Source organism: Arvicola amphibius, chromosome 6 (assembly GCF_903992535.2).
Source record: "Arvicola amphibius chromosome 6, mArvAmp1.2, whole genome shotgun sequence".
Lineage (NCBI taxonomy): Eukaryota > Metazoa > Chordata > Mammalia > Rodentia > Cricetidae > Arvicola > Arvicola amphibius.
Genome location: NC_052052.2, coordinates 42,147,134 through 42,157,776, shown reverse-complemented (window position 1 = coordinate 42,157,776; position 10,643 = coordinate 42,147,134). Strand labels below are relative to the sequence as shown.

Below are 10,643 nucleotides of genomic sequence, written 5' to 3'. Positions count from 1 at the left end.
CTTTAAAGAGATATCATGGCCATGGCGACTCTTATAAAGGAAAACATTCCATTGGGGCAGCTTGCAGTGTCAGAGGTTGAGTTCATTATCATCATTGCTGGGAAGTACGGCAGCATGCAGGCAGACACGGTGCTGGAGAAGCAACTGAGAGTTCTACATTCAGATGCCAGGTAGCAGGAAGAGATACTGAGATACACTGGCCAGGCTTGAGCGCCCAAGTCCTCAAAGGCCATCCCAGTGACACACTTCCTCCAACAACACGACATCTACTCCAAACAGGCCACACCTCCTAACAGTGCCACTCTCTATGAGCCTATGGGGGCCATTTTTATTCAAACCACCACACCAGGGAGGGTAAAATAGTCAAACCACAGAACAGGCATAGACCTCATCAGTAGTGTGTGGACTCTTTCTCTAGAAAGCCCTAATAACAAGATCAGCTCCAGGACAGCCAAAGGAGTCACCTCACCTATGGATTGGGCAGATGAAGACTTCTCATAGTGCAGTAGTAAAGATTAAATCTCATGATACACAGGAATCACGGGGCACAGTGCTTGGCCCCATTAGAGGTTCCCATGCATTGGGTGCTTACTGCTTTTGACTTTCTTATCTCAGTATCCACTCCCACTCCTCACCACCTGTGCTATGGAATTTAGACTCTGCGTAAGGGAAACAACTTGCTTAATGCCACCTTGGAAAATGAGCAGGCACAGAGCTGAGGCACAAACACTGACTGCCCAGTTGCCTGCCCAGTACTATTTTGATGCCATCGATGTGTCTATTCTTACTTGTAGTCTCTGGTTCTCAGAAAATTCCAGAATTATTACACTTCCAAGAAGTCTTTGTGCCCATCAGTGATTACCGCATATCATATAACTAGAGAATAGAACTATGTATAAACTAAGGAATTTTCTACCAGATTGTACTGGGGGACACTCTTTCATAGGGACTTTCTAGAGGCTGTCTCTGTTTATACCAAACTCAAACCCACCTCTCCCAACCTCAGCCTTCTTTATCGTACCTTCAGCAGACGTTTAGAACTCGGTTCGGTTGCTTTATTTCTCCTCCACGATTCTTTAGTTGTTTGAAGGAAGAGTTCATCTCATTTAGTGTTTCCTCTTCCATTATTTCTGTCTATTTCAAAGCAGGATACTTGCCATTACCCCAGATTCTATTGTTATATACACATCCACTGTCCCCTAACAAGTTTTACTTCTTGCAGTTCCACCACACCTCAAACCAGTTGCTTTATCCGGCCACCTCTCAGCAAAACCTTGGCAATACCTCTTAGCCTGATTCTCTCCCCGACTCACGTTCAAGTCATCAAATCTTCCAATCCACCTCCCATAGAAGCTATTTGCAAGTGGTTACCAGCTGGAGCTTCTGGGTTAGGGATGGGGCATGTGTCTACTTCTCTCAGCTCTAGAACTCCATCTGATGTGGGCCGTGTGCATGCTCTCTGTGAGTTCCTATGTGCTTCTGTTGTGCTATGTTTAAAATTCTTGTTTCCTTGGTGTCCTCTATCCCCTCCAGCTCTTACACTCTCTCTGCCTCCTCTTCTTCAGGGATTTGATGGAGACATCCCCTTCAGAGATGGGTGCTCCAAGATCTGTCCCTCTCTGCACATTGTCTGGCTACAGAGGGAGTTCCAGGCAGCCAGGGCTGTTACATGGAGAAACCCTGTCTCAAAAATCCCCTCCCCTACACACAAATGAACAAAACCTAGGGGCTGGAGAGATGACTCAGCAGTTAAGAATATGTACTACTTTTGAGTACATATTCTTGGTTCCTAGCATCTATATCAGGCAGCTCACGGCTACTTAGAACTCCATCTCCAGGGCACTGACATTCTCTTCTGGACTTCATGGGATCCTGCCCTTCATACTTGCACATCGATCAACCCCACACACAAACATATCATTAAAAATAAAATTAAAAACAATGAGATCTAAGGTTCATTGTGGAAAAACAAGCAAAGTCTACACATTTTGAAAGAGGTGCCAAGGCAGCAAGGGAAAAGCAGAAGAGATAACAGGAGCAGAATGTAAGAACACCGAGCAAGGAACTCCTTATGGCTTTCCAACTAGGTGACAGAGAATTTGCCAAGTGCTGACGTCAAAAGCATATAGTGTGACCCAAAATGTAAAGGCTGAACATCCATGATCAACAGACATCAGGGCAATAGCAAATGGTCTTTGGGACCTTGACTTGAAGAAAGTTCTGTGTTATGGCTTTACTGTTGGATGTCCTTTGATAGGCTCGTGTGCTGGGCATCAGAGTGCTGATATTGGGAATGTTTAAGAAGCAGGACATGGAAATTGAAGAGGTGACTCCATGATTAAGAACACACACTCCTCTTACCCAGGGTCAGAGTTCAGTTCCCAGCACTCGCTTCAAGCAGTTCACAACTGCCTATAACTCCAGCTCTAGAGGATCTGACAGCTCTGGCTTCTGGAAGTGCTTGCACTCACATGCACACGTACACACAATTTTGAATAACAAAGATAAATGCAGGTAAAGAGCAGTGAGACCTGCTGTCGGTTCTTGGCCAATGGAGGTGCTTTCCTTGGAAGGGAATCTTAGTCTCCTTGAGCGAGTTCTATGGGAGGGCATTGTTACCAAGCTAGAGTTGATCTCCATGCCTCTTTTGTTCTCTGGTTTCATATATAAAACTGAAGCCGTCTTTTCTCACAAAGACTCCCAACCACTGCCTTTAACTAGGATGTCATCGTCACAGAAATGGCCCAGTGTCAGTTCTGTGCCCTTGCACCTCCAGAACTGAGAGCTAAATAAGATGCTCTTTTTTACAGGGATTCATTGTATGATAAAAAGGTAACAAACACACACGCCCCTTGAGAGTGGGTTACAGAAAACTTCAAATGCTGAATTGCATCGCCTAAATTTTGTTGGAGTTGGCCAGCCTGGATGATGATAAGAGGTGCATGACAGGGAGCAAGAAAGACAGCACAGACCTATGGTGGGGGCTTAGCAGAAACAAACAAACAAAAACATGGACCACATGCTAGATTTTGCTGCAAGATAACACACACAGCAAAGAAATGAATCAAAATAGTGAAGTTATCAGAGATCTTGAAGACACTGTGTAATCCCTTCAGTGAGCAGTTCCGGAGGCAATGCTAAAGGACAGATACCCATTTGTCTTTAATACTTAGGACCTAGGGCTCTTTCCAGAGGGTTGGATTTGAGATTTTTGCAAGGGTAACCAAAAAACAATAAGTAGTGTTATCCAAATATGGACATTCTAGCTTACAAAGTTAAGTGAAACGTAACAGAAATCAGAACATTGCTGTGCCTTTAGCAGTGGACTGAATAATAAAACCCAAAGCCAATTTTCTGACCTAAATTCAGAGTCCAAGGACTCGATCAGGGGCCACCCTTGGCTCAGCTCCTGAACTTCTGTTGATTGGCCTCCTGTGTGTTTGGTACCTCAACTTGCAAACCTATTAACTCATAAATTGCATAAAACATTGCAAAGCCAGGCAGATAACTGCAAAATATTTTCTTTCTTGACTTTACCTGGAAATGAAATCTGATTCCAAGAAAGAGCTAAACAGCAAAGCAGGGACAGGCAAGATCACTGCGAAGATAAATTCATTCCGGTTTCCAGGCACTGGCCGATGCCCCCTGAAAGGAGCCTCTCAACAGAGGAAGAACAATCTGTTTTGAAAACTGGAGCTTCCCAAGGGAGCAAAGTCTCCCCTTTATTTCTGCCGGCATTCTTACCCATACTGTGCCGTAAGTGAGGGAGAAACCCTCACAAGTGCAGAGGGAAGGAGAGCAGAGAAGGAATCTTCAGTTATTGAGGCGTGGGGGGGGGGGGCATCTCGGGGAGAGCTCCTCAGGGGAAACATTTGAATTTGGTTTTGAAAAGATCAGAAGTTACCGCTCCAGACAAAAGGCAGGAGAGAGGTTATTCCCAGCAGAGGAAATCATTTGTTCAGAGACATAAAAGGGAAATTAGGTGAACAGCAAATAGTTTGGTGAGGAAAGAAAATGAGGAGAAGACAGCTGTGGGAAGAAAAGTCTATCGGGCGTCCTCAGGGAAGATAGACGTGAAAGAACACGGTGTGGCCGGACAATGTCAAACTGTTCCATGTGGGTTTTGCTGAAGTACAGGAAGGAATACAGAAGGACATGGGGGCTCAGGAGAGAGGCGAGTAGGTCACGGAGCACTGAAAATACCTGCCTTAAAATAAGATAAGATAATTAAGATATGTGCCAGGTAAGAAATGATATAAAACTAGGGTCTTGTGGGTAATATCTACCAAGAACTTTTCCCTACTTGTGCCAATATGACCCTGCTCCAAACAGTTTGCCGCTACATAATTAGTGAGCACTTCTCTTAATGTAGTGGTCACTAACCTGGGTAGTGGGTAGTAGACCCTTGATAGTACTATTATCCATGGATTTGTCCCCTTGGGGTACTGGACTGTCCAAATGCAAGCATGGGGTCAGCACCCAGCATAGAGTCAGTAACACGGAGGTGCTTGCCAACCGAATGCAGGCTGGCATGCCCAAATAAATCAATGCATGCGTATAACACAGCTGTATGCCCCTTGCATCCGCTTCTACCAACACCTGAGTGAGACAAAGATCCCTCTTCATTACTTCATTGATAACACGGTACTAATTGCTTCTAAGTGCCACAGAGATAGCACTCAGGCAGAGAGTATAAAAGCCAATGTTACCAGCATCCTAGATGTCTGAGAGTGACCCACCAACCACACACTTTACCCTTAGTCCTCCTCGGGTCTCCGCGCACAGACCCATAAAGCAAAGCCAGGACAGATTCCTGGCTCTGAAGACGGCTGATTAAAATCAACACAGCTGGTTTTTGAGACCTGCGAGTAAGACGGAAGGCCGTTCCAGATGGAGCTGCGGCCCATGAACACAGTTTCCCTTTCGTATCTCTTCCCTGTCTTGCTTGGTTCTCCTAGCAACACTGAGGAGTAGGCCTAATCATCCACACTCCGAGCTAGACTAGGGCGGTCCAGGGTGCTCATCTGTGTCTATTCTGGAGAGCCACCGCCAGGTCGAAGACTAGGCCACTCATGCCATTTTCTAGGGTGAGGCTTAGCCATCAGTCCCATGGTCACATGCCTGCCAAACAGTACAGCTACCCCTAGAACTCAGTCCCAGAACCTTTTCCAAAGCTACCAGTGAAACAGGCAAAGACTTTGCTGGAAACTCCATCCTGGAAGCCTGAGTCAGCCGTAAACTTATCAGAGCTCAGGGTAATGAAGAGGTAGGAGTGGGCAGGGGAAGGCATCTCATGAACTTCTCAATTCCTATGCTGCTAGCTTTTGATCTTAAACCAAAATGTTTCTTTGTAGGCTCAGTGGCACCTTAACTCTTTAGGTCCTGTTCAGAGCACAGCCGCGTTCGGCAATGCAGCATCCAGGCACAGGGGCCTTGCCTCTGCCTCCCATTTAATTGTGGCAGAGCAAAGGGAGGGTTTGGCAGCTTTATAGACTGCTTCTCAGACTGTCGACACGGTTGCCTGACAGATGGCCTGCCATGCTGTATTTCTGGGGCCATGTCCTCCAGTCTCCAAAGGGGCCATGTGTTTTTGCTTCTTCATTGTGAGTCGATTTGTGTTAGCCCATGAATCACAGAAAGCCTCGCTAGAGCGAGCTCTGAAGATCGTCTGGCCCACCACCACCACCATCACCACTCCCAGAACACTTCTCTGAGGGGAGAATGGAAGCTTATTTGATAATTAAGTATTAATAGTCATAAAATAAAGCAGAAGAAAATATTTCGGTACAAGACGTTGTTATAAAAATAAACGTTTGGTTTGCACCAACTTCACACCAACACTTCACATATTTTGTCCTGCTTAACCCTAGAGACCACCTGTGTTGTGCAAATCAGAGAGGGCTGCACTTACTTGACTAAACCTCCTAGGACAGGTCTACACGTAGATTGGGTGGCCATGCGTGGTAGCCCTCATTTTTAGTGGGAAAGGGTCTCATTTAGCCTTAGCTCACTTGTAGCCAGTAGCTAACTGTGATATTGATATTCCTGCTTCCACCTCCCAAGTTCTGGTGTTACATGCAGGTGCCAATGTACCCAGCTCCTGGAAATCTGAAGAGTGATGGCGAATTCATGAGGAAGACATGCTTCTTGTAGGTCAGGGCCTTCTTCCTTCCTTCCTTCCTTCCTTCCTTCCTTCCTTCCTTCCTGTCATCCATTCATTCATTCTTTCTTTCTGTTTTTTGAGATAGAGTCTCACTGTATATACCTAATATACCAGGCTGGCATCAAACTCACAGAGATCCCCCTGCCTCTGCCATCCAAGTGCTAGCATTACCTCAAAAGCTGTGCTGTCACCATATGTCTCAGGCAGTTTTGTTACTTAACAAATTGCCTCACAACTTAAGAAAGGGCTTTAAAAAGATGACTTTTTATTATCATGAAAAAGCCAGCAGGCTTCTGCTGAAGTAGATTAAACATGCCAGCTCATGGGTCATTTAAGGGCTGGTTTATGATGGCTTTGGCCAAGCTGGTAAATGTCTAAAACCTCTGTCCACGTTGTCTCTCTTCATCCGAAAGGTTAGTTTGGGCTGTTTAAGAAAGGGTAAGAGGACTTAAAACCTCTCAAGGTCTGGGCTCAGGACTCATTAAATTACTTCTCTTCTTTTACAAAACAAAGTCTCAAGACCAATCTAGATGAGAACAGGAGAGAAATTGAGTCCAGGAGAAGAAAGTGAGAAAATCTGTGGCCAATTTGGCAACGTATCACATTAAAATTCAGAATGGTGAGCTAACTCTTCCAGAGGACATGACTCTTGGTTCCATGAGAACGTGGCATGACATATACTCACCCTGGGATGTGCTAGCCAAACCAACAGCTACCCTGGAATAGATGGGGAAACTGGAACACAGAGCAGAAGATGGGATTGTTATCCTCCACTGGACAGCACATTAGAGACTTCTTTGTTGTTCCAGAGAGGTCTAGCAGAGACGAGATAGAGCTTGTGAATGTTCCACTTGGCTCTGGGAAGAGAAGAGAATGTAAACTCTTCCCTTTGTGCGTCAAGGTTGGAATGTGAGGGCCACAGAGGATAAAGTCTATTTCTAATGAGCAATCTTCCAATCCAGATGAGAAAATAGAAGCCCGAAGAGACTAGCATCCATGTCCAAGAACACATAGTGGAAATGCTAAGGCGTATGGTCCAAATTGTGATAACAAGGCCAGCTAAGATCAGCCCTGCTTGGCTTCCCATCCTAACAGTTTCTAGCATTTTCCATGAGAGCCAGACAAGGCTTCCAAATGTTCTGAGCAGTTACTTTGAGCCAAGCATCCTTCTAACGCTTCCAGTGTATCAGCGAGTAAGATTACCATGCCAAAAGGCAAGCATCCTTGCCTTCACGCTTAATGGAGAACACAAAACTCAGAAGGGTGGACAGACATGCTCAAGATTACACCATAAATGGGGGGGTGGGACAAGGGACTCATTTTGAATCTAGGTTCTCACCACATCAAACTGTCCTTTCCATTTTTCTGTCACTGGCTGCCCTTGTCTCTCACTGCATGTGCCAGGCCCTTGGGCATTCCCACCCCCAAAGACTTCGTTATCCCTCCATTTTTTCATTCCCTGGGCCTGGAATGAACCAACCACAATTTTTTTGGATACTAAAAATACCTCTCTTCCCACCTGCATGTCTATGACATACATGATCTTCCCTATCTTTGGAAATCGGCTCACATGCCACCTGGTTCACAGTCCAGAGGTAACAGCCTTTCCCCCTCCTCCAGTGAGTGATACCTCCCTGTCTCTCCTCTGTTGGTAAGCACCTCAATGTTCCATGTTGTATCCCCTCTAACCCTGTATACTAGTCATTGGGTTGTTTATTCCTACGCCTAGAAAGTTTGTGGTGGTCATCAGACTCCAATGTCCAGAGCTCCGCTTTGTCACTGACCTTGCGTGAGGAGAGACAAATAAAAGCAAAACGGGAGGGAAATCCTACACACTTTCTATGCCAGGTGCCCCTTATTGATCTGCCAGCCAATTAGGGAGGAGTACACGGAGGAAGGTCTTTGTGTGTCTCAGATCCCAGAAACTTCTCTCTCAAGCACCACCGTGTTCTTCGGTCCTCCTCCTCTACTTCGCTCTGATGTCTAACAGGCATTGAAAGTGCTTTGGTGAAATCAGTAGTTTGTCAAGCTTGGTTACGGCTATTCTTGGAAAAGAACAGGGGTTGGAGGGGAGTGTGCAGAGACTGGTGTGGTAATAATTTAAGTTTTATCCAAATAAGATGTTTCATGAAATGTGCAGGACTGCTTGCAGTGACACATTTCTGGCAGCTGATTGTCCCTGGAAGAGATAAAAGGCAGATGAGAGGAGAGCAGATTGTAGGAGCTCTCACCACCTCGGAACCAAGCCACTTTTGTTCCCAGTCCTGACAGAAAAGGGGGTGGGCATCGGGACTCGCCAAGGTAAACGAGTAAAGATGATGGTTCTCTGCGTGTGGATGAGAGAGAGACAGAGAGAGAGACACAGATGTCAGGTAGCTAATCACTTCTAGTACATGCCTGTTGCCTTCCCCTCTCTGAAGCATGGGGCCTCGTTCATCTGTTCTTTCCTCTCACCCGTCTGTGGAATAACCAAACCCACTGATGAGGGAGGAGTACTTGAAGCTTAAACTCACTGTGTAATTTAATTTTTCATTGTCTTTTTAAAAGAGACTTTTTGCGTGACGCATGTTTTCTTTTCAAGGGTCTTAGCTGCTTCTTTCAAAATATAAAGACTGACTCTTTGAAGACAGCTCCCACCACCACCGCTAGGCCGTGTCGTCCAAAAGAAGTGATTCAAGACCCTGGAAATAAAAGGAGCAAGATAAAAAGCCTTAAGTAGAAGAAACATTTCTGGCCCCAGATTCTAGTCTTGTCAGTGACCCGCTGGATCACTGTGAGTAAAGTCACTTCAACTGACTTAAATTTTCCAACCAAAGAGGTCATTTCCTCCCTCTGCTTGCATAATATTTTAACACTATGTTATAACTAAAGTTTTGTCTGTATACACGGACATTCTCCTTGATCGTCTTGTATGGCGTGGTCTCTCCCCCATTATTTATTCTGTCCCTTACTTATTAGCCCTCTGACTGAAAGTCCCCATTGATATATCTACCACACATCTGCCTACAGAGCACTTCCTGTTGCACATTACCTGTCTTGCAGCAACAGTCATCTTGGCATTGGTGAGACATATCCATCAGTTTTTCTTCCACAGGTGACTTGTCTGGCATGAAGACTCAGGCAGTTACCCTCGTTCTTGTGATTGTTTAGGCAAGCTTGGGTTCTGCTTCACCAATTCAAGCATGTTCCTCCCCAAAGCTGAACTCACAGCCTCAAATCCAGACCCACGATAAAACAACCATGACCCCTGTTTTTGCAGTGAGGCTTTCAGAGCTTGCTCAGCTATTAATAAACTTGTTATTTTATGTTCTGTTTTGCTATGGATTTGTGTGGCTCCCCAGAGGCAGGAAGATTAACTCTGGGAATTCAACCTCCAACACCTAAGAGTGTTTCGCCTCCTGGTATGTGGTTTCAGGCCACCTGTCTCCTAAAAAAAGGCAGAATCATTGAATGTCAGGTAAGAGAAATTAAGTGCAAGGATCACCCCAGAGTTTGGAAAACTATGTGCTAAGAATTTGGTGGAATAACCCCTCCATAAACTTGATAGGCAGGCCCTGGAGACCAAATGACTAGCTCCAAGAGCCTGTGTTTAGTAGCTTGTCCTCAAGTAAGAATCCACTTCACATGGGCCGTTACATAAAGACTTACTAGCCTTGGAATTAGATCTAAGTCTGGATCATGGAAAACCATCCCCCGACTGCACACTTTAGGAACTGACCCTCCCTAAATACTAGTTTCTTAAACTGTACCTATTTTCAGGATTGCTAATCACTTATGAAATTTGAGATCCACAGATATATAACTAGCAAAGATATGATGAATTAAAACAAGGCAAAAAGGAAAGGAAATTCTCAACTCTAAAGGGGATGAATGAAAGTTGTGATAGATACATGCATGGCAAAAGTCCAAATGATCCCTCAAACTTTCATCTGTATTCTAAAGTGAAGACATGCATGCATGTACATATGCATGTGTAGTATGTGCACACACATGCACACACAACACAAACACACACACACACACACACACACAGATTTGGTCATAAGTACCCATTAGTCCAATGGCTGCAAAACACAACACAGCCTATTGCACTTGACCAACTTCCTCTTGTCCAGCTGATATCCCTGGATCTTCAAGGCAGTCCTGTGGTTCAATAATTTGAGGTTCCGAGTACACCATGGGCTCCGCAAGGGTCTTAGATACAGAAGCAAGCCAAATCTTGTCTCAGAGAGACATAGAGAGCTATATAAATGGAGCTCATTAGCTGGAGAGACAATTCATACAGAAAAAGGGAAGCATTCATACAGAAAACTGTCCCTAAACAAAATCAGAGGGTGTCCATAACAGAAGACCGGAGCCATGTTTACCCAGTCCAGGCCCTTCTGCAGATGACCGCAGGCCCAGGTAGAGGAAACAGCTGGCTGCTGGCCGTGTCTTCAGCTTCTGACTACAACCGGAGCGGGAAACTAGTTGGAAGACA

At 45.2% G+C, this 10,643-nt stretch overlaps 1 long non-coding RNA gene across 1 annotated transcript; it reads right to left on the bottom strand.

Moving 5' to 3' along the window:
• Nucleotides 1–6,854: 6,854 nt before the first annotated feature.
• Nucleotides 6,855–10,253, bottom strand: LOC119817310. Its single transcript, XR_005285886.1, has 3 exons — nucleotides 9,195–10,253; nucleotides 8,677–8,844; nucleotides 6,855–8,342 (listed from the first exon to the last, which is right to left on the bottom strand). It is a non-coding gene; the product is annotated as an uncharacterized LOC119817310 (long non-coding RNA).
• Nucleotides 10,254–10,643: the final 390 nt, after the last annotated feature.